Genomic DNA, 6,069 nt, shown 5'->3' with positions numbered 1-6,069 from the left:
CCGACCGGGGCAGCCGCGCGTACCGTGGCATGGCGCCTAAGACCACGCGGGGTATCCGCATTTTAACTATCACCAGTTTCTTTCGGTTATTAACCATCATCCAGGTTATAGGGTACAGTAAATTGGTTAAAAGCATCCCATATTCCTTTGAACCTGAACAATATCGAAATTATCCAGTGAAGTGGTACAAACACCTGACGTAATTTGTCTCACAATACTAATAGTCATATCTTACGTCAAAAAAAGGTATGACTGTCAGCATTCTAAGACAAATTATCTCAAGTGTTTGTTGAATTTCACTGGATAATTTCGATATTGTTCAGCTTCAAAGGAATATGGGATGCTTTCAACTAATCTGTTGTACCCCACATGCTGGGTGATGGTTAATAACAGAAACCGGTAGTTGACTGATGGGCACAAATAAACAGCTGATAGTTAAAATGTATTTTTTAAAAAAACAAAGATTCTTCGTATTTTACATTTGAGTTACTGTACAAAATCATACCGTCCCAATACCCATTATAAGCTTTTAATGTTTGCACTGGTAATTCAGAAAACAGCCATAAATTTTATTTTTGACGTGAGAACGTCTATATGTTAGTCGGTCAAACTTTATTGTGTGAAAAAATATCCTCAGATTTGAACCGCTAAGTGTTGGTTGAAATTCTTCCAATCCATCTGTGGCATCAATCAGCAAACCAGTGTTTAATAGTATTAGTTGAAAACAGTCTTGGTTGCAATTTTTTAGTTTTATTATTTATTAATTACGTGTTTCACCTTATTTAGGCATCTTCAGACTGATCTTAATTTGGTATTTCTCAGGACGATCCTTTAGAGAGTGTAGATAAAGGGCATCGTCGAATACATCAGGCCAACATCGCCTTCGTTGTTGTTGTTGTTGTTGTGGTCTTCAGTCCTGAGACTGGTTTGATGCAGCTCTCCATGCTACTCTATCCTGTGCAAGCTTCTTCATCTCCCAGTACCTACTGCAACCTACATCCTTCTGAATCTGCTTAGTGTATTCATCTCTTGGTCTCCCTCTACGATTTTTACCCTCCACGCTGCCCTCCAGTGCTAAATTTGTGATCCCTTGATGCCTCAAAACATGTCCTACCAACCGATCCCTTCTTCTAGTCAAGTTGTGCCACAAACTTCTCTTCTCCCCAATCCTATTCAATACCTCCTCATTAGTTACGTGATCTACCCACCTTACCTTCAGCATTCTTCTGTAGCACCACATTTCGAAAGCTTCTATTCTCTTCTTGTCCAAACTGGTTATCGTCCATGTTTCACTTCCATACATGGCTACACTCCATACAAATACTTTCAGAAACGACTTCCTGACATTTAAATCTATACTCGATGTTAACAAATTTCTCTTCTTCATAAACGCTTTCCTTACCATTGGCAGTCTACATTTTATATCCTGTCTACTTCGGCCATCATCAGTTATTTTGCTCCCCAAATAGCAAAACTCCTTTACTACTTTAAGTGTCTCATTTCCTAATCTAATTCCTTCAGCATCACCCAACTTAATCCGGCTACATTCCATTATCCTCGTTTTGCTTTTGTTGATGTTCATGTTATATCCTCCTTTCAAGACACTGTCCATTCCGTTCAACTGCTCTTCCAAGTCCTTTGCTGTCTCTGACAGAATTACAATGTCATCGGCGAACCTCAAAGTTTTTACTTCTTCTCCATGAATTTTAATACCTACTCCGAATTTTTCTTTTGTTTCCTTTACTGCTTGCTCAATATACAGATTGAATAACATCGGGGAGAGGCTACAACCCTGTCTCACTCCTTTCCCAACCACTGCTTCCCTTTCATGCCCCTCGACTCTTATAACTGCCATCTGGTTTCTGTACAAATTGTAAATAGCCTTTCTCTCCCTGTATTTTACCCCTGCCACCTTCAGAATTTGAAAGAGAGTATTCCAGTTAACGTTGTCAAAAGCTTTATCTAAGTCTACAAATGCTAGAAACGTAGGTGTGCCTTTTCTTAATCTTCTTAATCTTCGTTAACCTCAGTAAATACTTTCTAGATGGACGTGAGTGACTCCAAGACCTGCATAAGGCGTACACGGTCACAGGAGAAAATAACAGAATTAGATGGGGCTTAAGTAGTTAGCATAATGCACCGCGACGCTGTGGATACGATAGTAAGTCTTCTCGTTACGTACAATGAAATCAAAGAGAACCTCGTATCTCCGAGTAATGGACCACTCATAAGAGTTTATAAATTAATAACGCTGCTTGCGACTAACTCGCGGTTGAAAAAAACCGTAATTGTTTCGCAATAATCGCATTTAAATAAACTGTCTCTGAAATCAAAAAAAATTTTGCATCACTCCGGTTTCCAGAAATCCTGAAGACAGCCGTTGACTGTGGATTTGTATTACAGACGCAGTCCCTTTCACTGTTCAGAGATGTCACTAAACCCGCCCAAAGATGTAAACAACCATGCATGAACAGCGCCTATTAGATGGAGGGGGTTCCGACAGCCGATCAGTTCCAGTCATTCCACCAGGAAGGAGGTACACGGCTCGTGTTGTCTGTAGTTCAACCATACCTACACGGTCAATACCGCGGTTCTATCGCGTGCGCATTGTTACTTTGTGTCAGGAAGGGCATTCAACAAGGGAAGTGTCCAGGCGTCTCGGAGTGAACCAAAGCGATGTTCTTCGGACGTGGAGGAGACACAAAGAGGCGGGAACTGTCGATGACTTGCCTCGCTCAGGCTGCCCAAGGGTTACTACTGCAGTGGATGACCGCTACCTACGGATTATGGCTCGGAGGAACCCTGACAGCAACGCCAACATGTTGAATAATGCTTTTCGTGCAGCCACAGGATGTCGTGTTACGACTCAAATTGTGCGCAATAGGCTGCTTGATGCGCAGCTTCACTCCCAACGTTCATGGCGAGGTCAATCTTTCCAACCACGACACCATGCAGTGTGGTGCAGATGGGCCCAACAACATGGCGAATGGACCGCTCAGGGTTGACATCACGTTCTCTTCGCCAAAAAAAAAAAAAAAAAAAAGTTCAAATGTCTGTGAAAACTTACGGGACTTCCAGAATGAGATTTTCACTCTGCAGCGGAGTGTGCGCTGATATGAAACTTCCTGGCAGATTAAAACTGTGTGCCCGACCGAGACTCGAACTCGGGACCTTTGCCTTTCGCGGGCAGGTGCTCTACCAACTGAGCTACCGAAGCACGACTCACGCCCGGTACTCACAGCTTTACTTCTGCCAGTACCTCGTCTCCTACCTTCCAAACTTTACAGAAGCTCTCCTGCGAACCTTGCAGAACTAGCACTCCTGAAAGAAAGGATATAGCGGAGACATGGCTTAGCCACAGCCTGGGGGATGTTTCCAGAATGAGATTTTCACTCTGCAGCGGAGTGTGCGCTGATATGAAACTTCCTGGCAGATTAAAACTGTGTGCCCGACCGAGACTCGAACTCTCCATGTCTCCGCTATATCCTTTCTTTCAGGAGTGCTAGTTCTGCAAGGTTCGCAGGAGAGCTTCTGTAAACTTTGGAAGGTAGGAGACGAGGTACTGGCAGAAGTAAAGCTGTGAGTACCGGGCGTGAGTCGTGCTTCGGTAGCTCAGTTGGTAGAGCACCTGCCCGCGAAAGGCAAAGGTCCCGAGTTCGAGTCTCGGTCGGGCACACAGTTTTAATCTGCCAGGAAGTTTTATGGGACTTAACTGCCAAGGTCATTAGTCCCTAAGCTTACACACTACTTAACCTATATTATCCTAAGGACAAACACACACACACACACACACCCATGCCCGAGGGAGGACTCGAACCTCCGCCGGGACCAGCCGCACAGTCCATGACTGCAGCGCCTGAGACCGCTCGGCTAATCCCGCGCGACTTCTCTTCGCCGATGAGTGTCGCATATGCCTTCAAGCAGACAATCGTCGGAGACGTGTTTGGAGGCAACCTGGTCAGGCTGAACGCCTTAGACACACGGTCCAGCGAGTGCCGCAAGATGAAGGTTCCCTGCTGTTTTGGGGTGACATTAAGTGGGGTCGACGTACGCCGCTGATGGTCATGGAAGGCGCCGTAACGGCTGTAGGACACGTGACTGCCATCCTCCGGTCGTTAGTGCAAGCATAACGGCATCGCTCGAGCAGAGTGGCCTGCACGTTCTCCAGACGAGTCCTATCGAAAATGCCTGGGATACATATAAAAGGGCCGTTTATGGACGACGTGACCCATCAACCAGTCTGAATCGCCATTGAGTGGGACAATGTGGACTAACAGTGCCTTGATGACCTTGTGGATAGTATTCCATGGTGAATACAGGCATGCATCAATGCAAGAGGGCGTGCTGCTGGGTATTAGAGGTACCGCTGTGTACAGAAATCTGGACCACCACCTCTGAAGGTCTCCCTGTATGTTGGTACAACATGCGATGTGTGGTTTTCGTGAGGAATGGAAAGGGCGGAAATGATGTTTATGTTGACCTCTATTCCAATTTTCTGCACAGGTTCCGGAGCTCTCGGAACCCAGATGATGCAAAACTTTTTTCGATGTGTGCAGTACTTCAAGTGAATACGTTTTAACTTCTTGTTGTCGAGGTCTTCAATCCGAAGTAGTTCTGCGTGTTAGTCTACCTCCTAATGTCGCATAACTACCTCAGCTTAAATCCTTCTGTATCTGCTTGCTACATTCACCTCTTGGTCTCCCTCTACAAGTTGTACCACCGCAAAGTAACTGGGTCGCCATCACCAAAGGCCAGGTAATACGTCTTCCCGCTCGTACAATAGGGGTTGGTCTGATGTCAGAGCATAAAACTGCCAGGGAAAAAATGAATACGGCATGAAAAGGTCACAGCACAAAATATTGGTGGTCGCCTTAAAAAGGCAGCCGCTTTGGAGCACTGCAGATCAGTCAGTAAAGTTGATGTGGCAGGACTTTTTTTTTCCTGGACGTCTCCTACAGCCATCTGTCAGTTATGACGATACACAAACGTGAGGACAGCACAACACCCAGTCCATGAGTGAAGAATCTCCGATCTGGTCAGGAATCGAGCTCTTGCCTCTTCGGTTCAATCCGCCGATATAAGTTACTGTAGTGAAGGATCGTGTAAGTGCCAGTCGGTTATTTGGAATCAGTTCCCTAAGATGGGTCGACGTGCAGACGAAACATGATGGCAGATAGGGTCTATCGTGTTTGGACCCGGTCATGGCCACACGGTGAACGAAACTGCCGGACATGGTGTATGAACAAGGGCTGTGCAACACATCTACAATCAGGGGTCTGCTACTCCAAGCCATGTAATACGGTGTAAGAACAGTAGTTGTAAAAAGAGTTCTGAGGTGTCAGGTCAGAGGGGTGTTCTGAACACATTTTCGACACAAAGCAGCTCAATAGGCTGTGTAGTGGAAGGGGTAGGCTAGCAATAGAACAGCGCATCACCATTGACTAGACACTCATTTATTGAACACATAAGTCAGGTATTACCCAAAAGGAACACTCAGTACAAAATTACAAAATGAAATTCTTTTCCTTTAAGTCACTCAAACATTTAAACAGGCAAATAGCAATCATTTAAGTGAAAGTCTTTTAAGAAAGCAAGACTAGAAATTTTAAATGATAACTGGTGATCTGTTGATATTCTGTCCCATCAACCGAACCCTTCTTCTATTTAGATTGTGCCACAAATTTCTTTTCTCCCCAGTTCAGTTTAGCACCTTTAGTTATGTGATGTACACATCTAACCTTCAGCATTCTTCTGTAGCGCGACATTTCAAAAGCTTTTATTCTCGTCTAAACTGTTTATCGCACAAGTTTCACATCTGCACGTGGCTACACTCCAAATACCTTCAGAAAAGGCTTTCTAACACTTAAGTCTATATTCGATGTCAACAAATTTCTCTTCTTCACATACGCTTTTCATGCCATAGCCAGTCTAGATTTCATATCCTCCCTGATCGGCCCCAATCAGTTATTTTGGTGCCCAAATAGCAAAACTCTTCTCCTACTTTAAGCCTCTCGTTTACTAATTTAATTCCCTCAGCATAACCTGATTCATTTCGACTACATCCGATTG

Source organism: Schistocerca nitens, chromosome 10 (assembly GCF_023898315.1).
Source record: "Schistocerca nitens isolate TAMUIC-IGC-003100 chromosome 10, iqSchNite1.1, whole genome shotgun sequence".
Taxonomy (NCBI): domain Eukaryota; kingdom Metazoa; phylum Arthropoda; class Insecta; order Orthoptera; family Acrididae; genus Schistocerca; species Schistocerca nitens.
Note: the sequence above shows the minus strand (reverse complement) of the source record.